The 16,038-nt window shown below is 45.5% G+C and overlaps 1 long non-coding RNA gene across 1 annotated transcript in view; it reads right to left on the bottom strand.

Moving 5' to 3' along the window:
- Nucleotides 1-1,168: 1,168 nt before the first annotated feature.
- The window catches only part of LOC141147706 (uncharacterized), a 36,115-nt gene continuing 21,245 nt past the window's right edge, over nucleotides 1,169-16,038 (bottom strand). Inside the window, exons 2-3 of the long non-coding RNA XR_012245113.1 lie at nucleotides 2,069-2,174; nucleotides 1,169-1,271 (exon numbers count right to left, since the gene is read on the bottom strand). This is a non-coding gene — a long non-coding RNA (uncharacterized lncRNA). The remainder of the gene's footprint in view (nucleotides 1,272-2,068; nucleotides 2,175-16,038) is intronic.

The raw sequence follows: 16,038 nt of genomic DNA, 5'->3' as shown, positions 1-16,038 counted from the left end.
AGGAGTATCGAGTTGCAAGGGGTGAAGATGTGAAGGGGGGGACAGAGAACACAGCTGTGCTCAGGTGCTGTGAATGTGGGGGAAAAGATACCATTGTGAAGGGGTTTCAGATCAGAACACGACTGTGAAGGGGAAACTGTGATGTGAAGGGGGACTGAGGAAACTCAAGAGGGGGGGTATAGTAGTATGCACCACTCAAAAATTCCACTTGCCTGCTCACATTTTGCGAGTAGATTTTGAGGGCTGGCGAGGAAGGGCTGGGAGCAGGGGGGCGAGCACCGCCGACAGCCTGGGTTGAATGGGAGTCCTTCTCCCAGTGATCGCAGGGGGGAAGAGAGAGGAGAGCCGCCCCGATGACCAGAGCTCAGGGAACACAGCGATAACAGCTTTCATTTCACATTGCCGTGTTCCCCACCGCACACTGCCACATACATCCCCTCCTCCTGGACTTTGATAGACAGATCACCTGTCCAATCCCAGGACAGGTGATCTGTCAATTAAAGTTCCCCGGCCAGGGGGCGGGGCTGTATGTGATTGAGCAGCGGGAACACAGCAATTGAAATGAAAGCTGTTATTGCTGTGTTCCCTGCACTCTGATCATCCAGGCGGCTCTCCTGTTCCTCTCCTCCCTTGCACAGGTAGGCTGCATTGGTGGGCAGAGGCTGCATTGGTGGACACAGGCTTCATTGGTGGGCACAGGCTGCATTGGTGGGCACGGATAAAGTTGTTGTTAATATTTATTTTTATAATTTAATTCTGCATAAAACATTTAAGTGTAATTTCATGAGATTATTTATGAGGGCGTGTTTAGGGGTGGGGCAAGGTCAGGGTTGGGTGGGGCAACTGTTGGCGAGTAACCCTTGAGGCCTGGCTAGTAGCTCAGGACTTTAAATTTTGAGCCCTGATAGTATGATTATGGGGGCTGTAGTAAATTATATGTGAAAGTCTATTCACAAAAATCTTTTGGTAATTAAAAATTTGCCCAGAAATGAAGCATCTGTTTTAACACATCAGCAACTTCAGATTAGATTTTACAGTTCCAGTGCAAATTAATTCACCTCAGTGCACTTTTTTGTGAATAACCGCTTTGATAATCAAAAATGTTGTTGTACAACATATACCAGGCAAAAATAATAAATAAAGCTGTTGACTTTTTCTTGAACATTACTTTGACTCTTGCCTTTTTTTCCGTCTTTAGCAGAAAGCTGTATTCCGGGCCCTCCAGCGTCATCTTCTGGCAGGACCATTGCTCCTCAGGGTAAGTACATAAGCTGGTAAGAAACAGGACACACCACCAACACCATCATCATCATTCATCTATCTGCACATTATTTACACACAGGCATTATCATGTCATACACATAAAAGATCAATTTTCAAATTCATACAAACATGACACCTCATACCTTTAGAACACTACTGTGAAGGGGAAACTGTGATGTGAAGGGGGATTGCGATATGAAGGGGGACTGAGGGAACTGATGTAATCATTGGATTGGGAAATAAAAGAGAGCGGCTGTTATGTGATAGATTAATTTATAGCACAAAGATGTGATTCAGAACTCTGCCGCAATGAAACTTTTTTCTGAATTTTTATTTTGTTTGAATGAATTTTAATTTAATGCCCCTGATTTAAAGTGGTTGTATAGCTCTTTAGCACTTTTTTACCTACAGGTAAGCCTATAATAAGGCTTACCTGTAGGTAAAATTAATATCTCCTAAACCTGTACGGTTTAGGAGATATTCACCCTGCATGCAGCCGCTGATGTCGGTGACGCATGCACTCTGAAGTCAGAGAAAATCAGAGCTCCTTGCTGGAAATTAGCTCCCTCGGTGCTGACCATGACGCGATGCCGACGTTTCGTTAGAAGGTAAATATTTCTTTGCTTTACAGGTTTTTATTTTTTATTTTTTTGCAGGTATAAAACCGCTTCAAAGGTTTACTGCAATAGTATACCAACAGTACCATATCCCAGTCCCCTGGTAAAAGGAAAAAAACCTTTATGAGCAGTTTGCCCTTTTACCTGCAACTTGCTGGGACCCTTTATAACTTTATCTTGAACATTACCTTGACTCTTTCTTCCATCTTCAACAGAAAGCCCGAACCGTATCCCTCCAGCACCATCTTCTGGCAGAAAACAGCGGCCCAATACTCCTCAGGGTAAGTACACAAGCTGCCAATATAAAGAAACAGGACACACCATAATCATCTACACATTACACACAGGCATTCTCATATAAAACACATAAAAAATATTACCATCCATTTTCTAATTCATACACACACCTCATGCCTCAATCACTTACATAGTTACATAGTAGGTGAGGTTGAAAAAAGACACAAGTCCATCAAGTCCAACCTATGTGTGTGATTATGTGTCAGTATTTAATTACATATCCCTGTATGTTGCGGTCATTCAGGTGATTATCTAATAGTTTCTTGAAGCTATCAATGCTCCCCACTGAGACCACCGCCTGTGGAAGGGAATTCCACATCCTTGCCGCTCTTACAGTAAAGAACCCTCTACGTAGTTTAAGGTTAAACCTCTTTTCTTCTCATTGTAATGAGTGGCCACGAGTCTTATTAAACTCTCTTCTGCGAAAAAGTTTTATCCCTATTGTGGGGTCACCAGTACAGTATTTGTAAATTGAAATCATATCCCCTCTCAAGCGTCTCTTCTCCAGAGAGAATAAGTTCAGTGCTCGCAACCTTTCCTCATAACTAAGATCCTCCAGACCCTTTATTAGCTTTGTTGCCCTTCTTTGTACTCGCTCCATTTCCAGTACGTCCCTCCTGAGGACTGGTGCCCAGAACTGGACAGCATACTCCAGGTGCGGCCGGACCAGAGTCTTGTAGAGCGGGAGAATTATCGTTTTATCTCTGGAGTTGATCCCCCTTTTAATGCATGCCAATATTCTGTTTGCTTTATTAGCAGCAGCTTGGCATTGCATGCCATTGCTGAGCCTATCATCTACTAGGACCCCCAGGTCCTTTTCCATCCTAGATTCCCCCAGAGGTTCTCCCCCCAGTGTATAGATTGCATTCATATTTTTGCCACCCAAATGCATTATTTTACATTTTTCTACATTGAACCTCATTTGCCATGTAGTCGCCCACCCCATTAATTTGTTCAGGTCTTTTTGCAAGGTTTCCACATCCTGCGGAGAAGTTATTGCCCTGCTTAGCTTAGTATTGTCTGCAAATACAGAGATTGAACTGTTTATCCCATCCTCCAGGTCGTTTATAAACAAATTAAATAGGATTGGTCCCAGCACAGAACCCTGGGGAACCCCACTACCCACCCCTGACCATTCTGAGTACTCCCCATTTATCACCACCCTCTGAACATGCCCTTGTAGCCAGTTTTCAATCCATGTACTCACCCTATGGTCCATGCCAACGGACCTTATTTTGTACAGTAAACGTTTATGGGGAACTGTGTCAAATGCTTTTGCAAAATCCAGATACACCACGTCTACGGGCCTTCCTTTATCTAGATGGCAACTCACCTCCTCATAGAAGGTTAATAGATTGGTTTGGCAAGAATGATTCTTCATGAATCCATGCTGATTACTGCTAATGATATCATTCTCATTACTAAAATCTTGTATATAGTCCCTTATCATCAATAGTTTACATACTATTAATGTTAGGCTAACTGGTCTGTAATTCCCAGGGATGTTTTTTGGGCCCTTTTTAAATATTGGTGCTACATTGGCTTTTCTCCAATCAGCTGGTACCATTCCAGTCAATAGACTGTCTGTAAAAATTAGGAACAACGGTCTGGCAATCACCTAACTGAGTTCCCTAAGTACCCTCGGATGCAAGCCATCTGGTCCCGGTGATTTATTAATGTTAAGTTTCTCAAGTCTAATTTTAATTCTGTCCTCTGTTAACTATGGAGGTGCTTCCTGTGTTGTGTCATGAGGATAAACACTACAGTTTTGGTTACTGAAGCCCCCCGATTCATTCGTGAATACTGAGGAGAAGAATAAACCAGATGTCCTTCCTCATTCTTTATGGGGCCAATATGGTCTGTCCTGCCTTTTTTACTGTTTACATACTTAAAGAATTTCTTGGGATTTTTTTTGCTCTCCTCCGCTATGTGTCTTTCATGTTCTATCTTAGCCGTCCTACTTGCACCCTTACATTTCTTATTGCATTCTTTATAAAGTCTGAATGCTGAGGATGATCCCTCAACCTTGTATTTTTTGAAGGCCTTCTCCTTTGCTTTTATATGCATTTTTACATAGTAATAGGAGTTAAGCCATCCAGGATTTTTGTTCGCTCTTTTAAATTTATTACCCAATGGGATACATTGGCTAATGCCCTTATTTAATATGCTCTTAAAGCAAACCCATCTCTCCTCCGTATTCTTTGTTCCTAATATTTTATCCCAATTTATGCCTTTTAGCAAGGTTTGTAGTTTAGGGAAGTTGGCTCTTTTGAAATTCAGTGTCTTTGTGTTCCCTTCATGTTTCCTATTTGTGTGATTTATACTGAAACTAATTGACCTGTGATCGCTGTTACCTAAATTGCCCCGTATTTCCACATCTGTGATCAGGTCTGTATTGTTGGTAATCAGTAGATCCAGTAATGTTTTATTTCTAGTTGGTGCATCTACCATCTGACCCATAAAATTGTCCTGCAAGACATTAAGGAACTGGCGAGCCTTAAATGAATGCGCGGTTCCCTCCGCCCAGTCTATGTCTGCATAATTAAAATCCCCCATTATGATAACACTTCCCATCCTTGCTGCTAATCCAATTTGTGATAGGAGATCCGTCTCCACTTCCTCCCTCAGGTTAGGGGGCCTATAGCATACTCCCAGTATTATTTTCCCCTTAGCTTCATCCCTTTGGAGCTCTACCCATAAGGATTCCACCTCCTCACTAGCTCCCTCAGTGATGTCATCTCTCACATTCACTTGTACATTATTCTTGATATATAGGCATACCCCTCCCCCTTTTTTACCCTCTCTATCCTTGCGGTATAGGGTATACCCTTGAATGTTTGCCAGCCAATCATGAGAGCTGTTGAACCAGGTCTCTGAAATTCCCACAAAATCCAAATCCTCCTTGTGCAACAGTATCTCTAGTTCACCCATCTTGTCCGCCATGCTCCTGGCATTGGTGAACATGCCACATAGTTTAGACCGGTCGCATATTGTCCTCGTATTGGGTGTTTCAAGATTGCAACTAGGACTTGCTACTATACTCACCTTGTGTTTTTTTGCTTTGGTTAACCTACCACTAATGCCCCCAATACTACCCTCTGGAATATCTTCCGCGCTGGCTATCACTGTCTCTGGACCCTCCCCCCCCATCGCCTAGTTTAAAAACCCCTCTAACTTTTTGGCCATCTTCATTCCCAGCAGATCTGCACCCTCCTCATTTAGGTGCAGTCCGTCCCTTCTATAGTACCGGTTACCGACTGAGAAGTTGGCCCAGTCCTCCAGGAACCCAAACCCCTCCTTACTACACCAGCTCTTCAGCCACTTGTTTACTTCCCTAATCTCCCTCTGCCTTTCTGGTGTGGCTCGATGTACCGGTAGTATTCCTGAGAATACTACCTTGGAGGTCCTTTTCCTCAATTTAGCACCTAAGTCCCTAAAATCGTTCTTTAGGACACTCCATCTGCCTCTGACTTTGTCATTGGTGCCAACGTGCACCATGACAGCCGGGTCTTCCCCAGCCCCTCCCAGTAATCTGTCCACAAGATCCGTGATGTGCCGAACCCGAGCGCCCGGTAGACAACATACTGTTCGGAGCTTCAGGTCTTGGTTACAGATTGCCCTCTCTGTCCTTCTAAGAATTGAGTCCCCTACCACCAGAATCTGTCTTTCCTTTCCCTTTGCTGCCCCCCCACTCTCACTGGAGGAGTTCTTCCCCTGGCAGCTAGGAGAGTCCCTCATCTCCAGCAGTGCTGGTCCCTGACTGGTTTCACTAATGTCACTCAATGGAGCGTACTTATTGGGATGCTCCAGTCCTGGATCGGCCTCTCTGGCACTTCCCCCTCTACCCCTCCTGACTGTCACCCATCTACTCTTTGCTAGTGACTGCACCTCTTTGTCTCCACCCGCCTCTGTGCTGGCCCCTGCTGGCACCTGCCGTGTACGTTCCTGGCTCACCTTTAGTATGGAGGGACTTCTCAGTGCTGACAGTTGCTTCCCCAGATTCAGAACCTGGGCTTCCAGGGAAACAATGTGCTTACATTTTGCACAGCAGTATTCGCCCTCGATCGGATGATCAAGGAACGCATACATGCGGCAAGATGTACAAAGAGTCGCCTCTCCACACCCGCCGGGCATCGTACCTATTAAATTTAGTGAGGATTTGGGGATTTTACCCTGTCCAAATTACCTAACAGCTAGCTTCCTGGCACTAATACTCAAGACAATACACAGGTACACAACAAGACAATACACAGGTACTCACAGACCTACGTGCAATCGCAGAACAGTCGCAGATCTACGTGCACTCGCAATACTCAAGTATACAGTACACAATACACAAGTACTAACGATCCACACACACTACTCAGACAACACTCAGATACTCACACTACACAGGTACTATGACCCCTGTTATAACCTCCTGTTTTAAACTCTGGTTTTTATCTCCCAGTTATAACAGCTCCACTTACACAGAGTTCCACAGCCTCAGACTGAGCACGCTCAGACTGAGTCCTACACCCAGTTAAATAGGCACCTGTGAGCAATTAACCACCCCCCTTAATTGATAGACTGATGGAACCAGAGAAAAAAAAAAAAAAGCTATTTAAAAAGTGACAGCAAAAGGCAAATGAAAAACTAAAAGGAAAAGCCCCAAAAATGCAACCCAGCAAACAATCAGCAAACAATCAGCAAACAAACAAACAGCAAGCAAACAAACAGCAAGCAAACAAACAGCAAACAAACAGCAAGACTTGTACACTCTAACTCTGGTTTTTAACTCCCACTTATACCAGCTACACTTACACCGATTTCCACAGCCTCAGACTGAGCACGCTCAGACTGAGTCCTACACCCAGTTAAATAGGCACCTGTGAGCAATTAACCACCCCCCTTAATTGATAGACTGATGGAACCAGAGAAAAAAAAAAAAAAAGCTATTTAAAAAGTGACTTCTCCACAAAATCATCCAAAGAAGTGTTATCTTTTAATATATGAAACAAAGAGAAGCAAAAATATAAATTTTGATAAATACCGTATTTATCGGTGTATAACACGTACACTCGCACAGGCGTATAATACGCACCCCAATTTTAAGAGGGAGGTTTAAGTAAAAAATGTTTTCACAGCCCCCTTTGCAGTACACAGTCCCCCTCCCCCTTCACAGTACACAACCCCCCATCTATTATACAGCCCCCCCTCCCCAGTACACAGCCCCCCAATCCAGTATACAGCCCCCCTATCCAGTACACAGCCCCCCATCCATTATAACCCCCCCATCCAGTACACAGCCCCCCCATCTATTATACAGCTGCCCTCCCCAGTACACAGCCCCCCAATCCAGTATACAGCCCCCCTATCCAGTACACAGCTCCCCATCCATTATACATCCCCCCATCCAGTACACAGCCCCCCATCCATTATACAGCCCCCCCATCCAGTACACAGCCCCCCATCTATTATACAGCCACCCTCCCCAGTACACAGCCCCCCAATCCAGTATACAGCCCCCCCATCCAGTACACAGCCCCCCATCCATTATACAGCCCCCCTCCCCTGTATACAGCCCCCATCCATTACACAGCCCCCCTGCACTCCCAGGAGACCCCCATAGTCTCTACAGTTAATAAAAAAAATAAATGTCAGCTCCTTCCACACTGCTCCTCCTGTGTCACTCCTATTGCAAAATGAAGCTTCCATATAACTCTTTTTTTTAACAAAGAAGTTTATTTAGATTTTCACAAAACAACAGTCTATTTCAGGTTAGACTTGAATACAGACAACTTACATAGTTTCCTTTGCATATCTGAACAGATGAAGAGAATTAACCATCCATTTTCGAATTCATACACACACCTCATGCCTCAATCACTTCTCCACAAAATCATCCAAAGAAGTGTTATCTTTTAATATATGAAACAAAGAGAAGCGAAAATATAAATGTTGATAAATACCGTATTTATCGGTGTATAACACGCACACTCGCACAGGCGTATAATACGCACCCCAATTTTAAGAGGGAGGTTTAAGTAAAAAATGTTTTCACAGCCCCCTTTGCAGTACACAGTCCCCCTCCCCCTTCACAGTACACAACCCCCCATCTATTATACAGCCCCCCTCCCCAGTACACAGCCCCCCAATCCAGTACACAGCCCCCCATCCATTATACATCCTCCCCATCCAGTACACAGCCCCCCATCCATTATACAGCCCCCCCATCCAGTACACAGCCCCCCCATCTATTATACAGCCGCCCTCCCCAGTACACAGCCCCCCAATCCAGTATACAGCCCCCCTATCCAGTACACAGCCCCCCATCCATTATACATCCCCCCATCCACTACACAGCCCCCCCATCCATTACACAGCCCCCCTCCCCTGTATACAGCCCCCATCCATTACACAGCCCCCCTGCACTCCCAGGAGATCCCCATAGTCTCTACAGTTAATAAAAAAAATAAATGTCAGCTCCTTCCACACTGCTCCTCCTGTGTCACTCCTATTGCAAAATGAAGCTTCCATATAACTCTTTTTTTTTTTTTTTTTTTTTAACAAAGAAGTTTATTTAGATTTTCACAAAACAGTCTATTTCAGGTTAGACTTGAATACAGACAACTTACATAGTTTCCTTTGCATATCTGAACAGATGAAGAGAATTAACAGCAAAAGCAGTATCATGTTGACATGAGCTTTGTGTTAGACATTTGAAAACATATTACAATCAAACCCATTAAGGTACTTATCTAAGGTGGGGGTGAGTGGGATCTTACTGAACATCCTGAGTTGATTCACCCCAATCTCACATCTTCAAGGAGAGACCTAGAGACCGATATGCGGGGGGGGGGTGTGTTAGGTGTAGTGGGTAATGATCCTCACTCCTCAGTCAATAGTCAGGTGCTTTGCCTTCACCCACGCTGCCCGAATCTTCCCAAACTTTTTGGGGCAGTTTCTTCCCATGTATGTAATTCTGTATAGTGGCAACGCCTTATTTACCAGGGATTGCCAGAGCTGTTTGGTGGGTGGTTGGGATTGATTCCAGTGCAATAAGATCACTTTCCTAGCAAATAATGTGGTGTAGAAGATAGTTTCTTTCCCCATGAGACTTCAAGAAAATAGCAGATACCCAGCAAAAGAGGGATTGGGCTATATGGAACTTTTATTTCCCCTACAGAGTTAATATCAGTGAGTATACTTTTCCAAAATTCCACCACTCCAGGGCAGGACCAGACCACATGGAAGAAATCAGCATCATCTGAGCTACATCTAGGGCATCTTGCCATCCTATCAGGATAAATTCTTGCCAAACGTGATGGAGAGTAGTATGCCCGATGGAGAAACTTCAATTGCATAAACCTATCTCTTGCTGAAATTGCAAGGGGTAGATATTGCTGAATTCCTTCTTCCCAATCCCCATCCACTAACTCTAATATCCAACCGCCACAGCTCGCATAACTGGGAAATTTTAGATGTGTCTCGGGTCGCAAGCATGTTATATAGTGTGGACAGTGTTTTCCCACTATCCGGAGCTTTAAGCGTACTTTCCACCGGCGACATTTCCAGAGCCAGCGGACCAGGGAACTGGGACCGGAACGCATGGCGCAATTGAAGGAACCTAAAGAACATATGATTCGGTAGATCTTTTTCTCTTTTCAAAGCATCAAAGGAAATTAGCTGTCCCTGTGATACTATATCCCCAAGGGTTGTAACTCCGTGTCTAGCCCACACGACCGGATCGGGATGGAACGAAAATGAGGCAAACGAGGGTTGCCCCATAATGGAGTCGCTGGGGACCAGTCACTGGGTCCCATGAGCTGTTTACGAACCGTATCCCACACCTTAAGGGTCGCTCTCATGGGGAGGGTCACATGTATATTAGATCTAGGACCTCTATGCACCAGATTTCTCAGCTCCGCGTAGGAGCCGAGCAACGCCGCCTCTGTGGTGGAAGCAGGGTTGGCCAGTTCTTCTGAGAACCACCACTTTACAGTCACCAAGACCGCCGCCCAGTAAAATTTCAGGAAGCAAGGCAAGGCCAGACCCCCCAGGGTCCCTGGTAGTTGTAAGGTTGATCTAGCTATTCTAGGAGCCTTCCCATTCCAAATAAACAAAGTAATAATACTGTCCAAGTGTCTAAAGAAGGTTATCGATATGGAGATCGGGGTTTGTCGGAATAGATAAGTAAATTTGGGCAGTACCGACATTTTTACTAAGTTGACTTGGCCAACCGGAGTTAGTGGTAAAGATTTCCATGTGGAACATCTTTGGCATAAATGATTGACCACAGGATTTAAGTTAAGGTTGATATATTTTTTTAAGTCTCGATGAATTTCCACACCTAGATATTTAAACTGGGGAACCCTACATAGCTGCCCATCCGTCTGTAGGGAGACGGATCCAGCGTGAAGAGGGAACAGAACTGACTTTCCCCAATTTATACATATACCAGAGAACTTCCCAAACCTGTTGATTACCGGGAGGGCCTCCTGTAGGGAAGTACCATCATCCCTAAGGTAAAGTAAGGTGTCGTCGGCATATAATGACACCTTTTCTTGTATGGGTCTCCTTGTGATCCCCGGACCTCAGGTGTGGCTCAGAGGAGGGTGGCCATAGGCTCTATCGCCAGGGCAAAGAGACCCGGCGAGAGCGGGCACCCCTGTCTAGTTCCCCTGCCCAAGGGAAAGGTCGGGGAGAGTACTGTGCCTGTGCGTACTTTGGCCATTGGGGCCTTGTACACCATCCTGACCCATGAGATAAAGACTGGACCGAACCCGAATCTGTGGAGGACCTCCCAGAGGTAGCCCCACTCCACAGAGTTGAAGGCCTTCTCTGCATCAAGAGAGGCCACAATTTCGTCCTTAACATCTCCCTCCCCAGAGGCCAGGACCGCATACAACCTACGGATGTTTATGTCCATGCCTTTACCTGGCATGAAACCTGATTGGTCTTCATGGATAAGGGTAAGTATTATTTCATTCAGAAGTTGGGCGAGAATCTTAGTCAGTACTTTCGCATCTGAATTAAGCAGAGATATGGGCCGGTAGTAGGGGCATAATTGGGGGTCCTTCCCTGGTTTGGGTAAAACCACTATGATGGCTTGTGCCATGGATGGTGGGAGCTCCCCAGTTCATAGGGTCTCTGTAAACATTGCATGCATCCGAAGAGCTACCTCTCCCATATATTGTTTATAAAATTCGGGGGGGAGACCATCTAATCCCGGGGTCTTTCCCATCTGTAAGGAACTCAGAGCCCATTGGACCTCCTCCAGAGTTATTGGGGCGTCCAGGCTCTCCCGCGCTGCAGTTGTGAGGACCAGGAGCTGCACCCCGTCGAGAAAGTCAGAGAGCTCCTCAGGAGAGTATTGTATCCTAGAGGAGTACAGGGACAAATAGTATTCAGCAAAGCAGGCATTAATATTCACAGGGTCTGACACTAGAGTCCTGTCGTTCTTGCGGATACGAGCTATTGTTGAGACCGGGGACTGCTCCTTGGCCAACCAGGCTAAAAGCCTGCCTGTTTTTTCCCCTTGTTCAAAGATTCTTTGTGTTTGGGCCAAGTGGCGTTTGTACGCCTTGGCCACTCTAATGCCCTGTACACACGGTCGGATTTTCCGATGGAAAATGTCTGATCGGAGCGTGTTGTCGGAAATTCCGACCGTGTGTGGGCGCCATCGGACATTTTCCATCTGATTTTCCGACACACAAAGTTGGACAGCAGGAGATAAAATTTTCCGACAACAAAATCCGATCGCGTCAATTCCGACCGCGTGTGGCCTGTTCCGACGCACAAAGTGCCACGCGTGCTCAGAAGAAATTCCGACACGGGACAGCTCGTTCTGGTAAACTTAGCGTTCGCAATGGATACAGCACTTTTGTCACGCTGCAATGTAAAAAATGGTTTAATACAGCGCACTCTCTTCTTTATAATGTGACAAGAATTAAGTCGTTTTGATGCTCATATTCACACACACTTCTCACAAACTTCTTTCGTTACTATTTATCGGGATTCCCTCAATATATTTTGATTTCTCACATCTGACAACATATTTGTTTTTTTTTTTTTTTTTACTTTAATGTAGAATCTTTTTTTGTGTTTCTCTTTTTTTTTTTTTTTGGTGATTTTGATTTGTACTCCCGAAAATGTTTGTGTGTTTTTTGTGACAAGTTCCCACAACACCATTGATATGTTGTTCGATTTAATCTGTAGGAGGAGATTGTTTGGTGTTGTTGTCCCTTGTTAATTTCACATTGTACTTTAGAAATGTACCTGAATACTCACCAACAAACTGTCCTTTTTGGATGAAAACACACACACAGGAGAGTAGAATTTACCTAAAAATATTTTATTAAGGGGTCACAACTATAAACAAAGAGGGAGGCAACGCTGGAGAAACTGCAGAATGGGGCGAAGCCTTGGACCCCCAGGGCAGACATCAATTATTTAAAAGCAAAATTGGTGGCCTGAGGAGTCCTTATCTAAGGGAGGGCAGTCTGGTCCAGAAGTCCCAGAGATCCGGAAAGCAGCAGATGACATCTGTGTCCCCAGGCTGTGGTCATACGAGAGACTGCAGCTTCTGTCAGACCAGACTGAACCCAGGGTCATCACTCTGTGGTCTTCTTTCCACGCTTCCTTCCACGCTGTGGCTGTGGTGGTGGAGTTGTGGCAGCAGGAGGAGGAGGAGGAGGATCGTCCCTCTCCATGACATCCGTCTTGTGTGTCAGTTCCCCACTCTCCCCCTTCCGAAGGACTTTATAAATCAGGTCCTCAGAGATCTTGCGTTGGCCCTCCTGCATGCCCAGCAATTTGGTGGCAGCCATGCAGGCAAAGGCCTCTGCAGGACTGGGGAAGGCTCTGAGGGACGCCGAAGCCTCCTGGATCAGCCTGTATGCTGAATCCTGCACAGGACTGGGAGTGGCCTTCCTGGCCCTTTTATATGGCAGGCGGAGGGGAGGGACCTGAGACTCAGTCATGCTGCGACTTGTCCCAGGCTTCTCTTGGCTGACACTTAGCCCCGCCTCCTCCTGGCTGCCACTAATCCCCGCCTCCTCCTGGCTGCCACTAATCCCCGCCTCCTCCTGACTGCCACATTCCACAGCCTCCTCCTGGCTGAGGTCTTCCTGTGTATGAAAAAGGGACATAGTTTTAGTATTGTTTTCATCAATCACACACAATTTTCACCTCCTGACTGCTGCAAATTCAATGTTAACAAATATAACAGACTATCCTTCTGAGCCCAGCATTTTTCATTCTTGTCCCAATTATTTTTGCCCACTACTGTCTATTGATATGTAAAACACTTTTTTTAATCAGCAATTAGTGATCAATAATAACATCTAGGAAACATAATTTATTTATTGCCCAGAAATCAGTAGAAGAATGCTATACCTGACTCCAGCTGGGCTCCTCCACTTCTTCCTGGCTGGAAGGCCCAGGTTGGACATCGGAAGCCTCAGCTGGGATGGAAGGAAGCGTGGAAGGAAGAGTGGAGAGGGATTCCCTGACTTCAGTGTGGTCTGACAGAAATCGCAATCTCTCATAGTACCACAGCCTGGGGACATAAACGTCATCTGCTGCAGCTCCGGACCTCTGGGAATCTGTGACCTTCTTGCGCTCCCTAAGATAAGTGCTCCTCAGGCCCCCAATTTTAGCTTTTAAATAAGGGATGGTTGCTGTGGGGACCACCGGCTTCACCAACTCCAGCAGTTTCTCCAGCGCTGCCTGCCTCTTCTGTTTGTGATTATAGTGGGGGTGTCTCACTTGCCACAGACAGGGCAGCTCCCTGTACTTGTCTATGAACAGGGGCAGGAAATTGTGGTCGTTGAACCCATCCATTTTCTCTGCAAGACACAACACATGACAAACCCTAAGGTCAGGCCAAACTCCCCTAATCTTGTTACAATATAGGCTTCAATTTCGAAGCAGTATAGGCCCAAGTTTAGATCCTACCTTCGTTAGCACGATCGGCGTCTCCGATGCTCCTTCCTCCGCTCACAGATCGTACGTAAGACGCGCGCGTTACGATTTATACACACTGCGCATGCGTATAACTCCGCCCGCCCCTGACGTTCTTTCTATTTAATTCCCCGCCCCTTTTCGTTCGGCGCAGTGGAGGAAGAGCACATGGCGGAGAGACAGCAGGATAGTGCTAAGTACAGCAACGAGGAGGAGGAGGAAAGGCTGGAGCCTGAAACGTCCCGATCCAGAAGGAGATTGAAGGACTCAAATATGTCCTTTGGGGAGATGTTGGAAATGGTGGACATCCTGAAGAAGGCCGACTATGATGGAAAGTATGGGCCTTACCCCAACCCCAATGTCCGAAAGGCCAAGATCATGGCGAATGTGGTCAGGAGTCTGCACCGGAAATTCGGGGTACGACGATCGAAAGATCAGCTCAGGAAGCGGTGGTCGGACCTGAAATTACGAGAACATGAGCAGTACAGAAAGATCCGGAGAGTGCTGCAAAAAAGTAAGTAGTTGTGCTGTGTTCCTATTCTTTATGTTTATTACGTTCGTGCTGCTCCATGTGCTTTTAGGAACTGTTGTACAGTTTAAAATGGCAACTTTCATGTTCATGGGCACATTATTCGTTCGGATCACACATTTTTTTTTTCGGACTATAAAATACCATTGTTTAGCCCATATGCATTTGGCCACCATTTTGAGGCCCTATACTTGTCTTCAAAGAATTGGGTTGTGTAGATGGCTTTGTTACTAGAATGAAATGCAAACTAGATTGTGTGTAAGGAGAGGACACTCAGCAGCTGTTTTCACATCTGGACACTGGAGCACTAGTGTGGGACCCCAGAATACCCTTTTTATTAGGGGGGCCACACAGGTGCTCCAGTGTATACTATAGGGGGGTCTCCATCTGTGAAGCTTGTACCAAACAGGTAAAGTATTGCAGCTTGACAAAGGACACTAAAAAAGCGACATCTTGGAACTCTGCTAAAATAGATCATTGTACCCCACTTCCAAGCAATGTTTCATCTTTATAGTTCTGACATCAAATATCTGTGTGCTAATTATACCATTTTTGTTTTACATAGGGGAGAAAAGACTCGGAGGACACCCCTCATCCAAGGAGACCAGAGCCCCCCCCCCTCTGGAAGAAGGGGAAATACCAACACAAGATGAGCAGGAGGAGGAAGACGTGGTGGAACTAGTCACCACAACAGGTGAGTGTCTGCAACCACAGGCTCAGATAAGAGATGGATGGCGGCATTTTTTTTAGACCTAATTTATTTTGGGTTTCCTTTCTTTTTAGGTGATCGTGAGGTTGTGGATGAAGATCCTTTCACATCCGAAAGTGCCCAGATCCTGATCGGGGAGATCATGGGGTGTAATTTACAATTGGAAAACATCAAGCAAAACATCAATGATGTTATTCCAAAATATAAAAACATCATTGATGTTTTGGGGCGAGTTTAAAGCCCCTCCAAATCACTTTCTTCTTTTGTCTGCTACAATGTGCGAAATGTTTTTGTGATTTTTCCCAAAGCCAAATTTGGAGGATGCACACAGTGTGCCAACATGTGCTATCTGCCATCACGGGAGATCAATGGACGCGTTTTGGGGGTGCAACCCCTTCCTCAATTATAAAGTAGCGGTGAGGAAGGGCTTTCGCCCCCAAAACACGTCCCTTCATCCCCCGTGATGGCAGGTAGCACATGTTGACATTGTGAAATTGGTGTGCATCTTCCAAATTTGGCTTTTCCAGGGGTGATTTCCCCCCATCTGAACGCAATATCAAACCCAGTTCCTAAATTCTCATGTCTGATATTGCCTTCCAGTTCTACCAAATGTGAACTTTGTAAGATCAAGATTTGTGTCTTTCTTGTGGGTTTTACACAGGCCTGTTTTCTATAAA

This window comes from Aquarana catesbeiana, linkage group LG06, assembly GCF_042186555.1.
Source record: "Aquarana catesbeiana isolate 2022-GZ linkage group LG06, ASM4218655v1, whole genome shotgun sequence".
NCBI lineage: Eukaryota > Metazoa > Chordata > Amphibia > Anura > Ranidae > Aquarana > Aquarana catesbeiana.
This window is presented reverse-complemented; position numbering and strand designations above follow the sequence as displayed.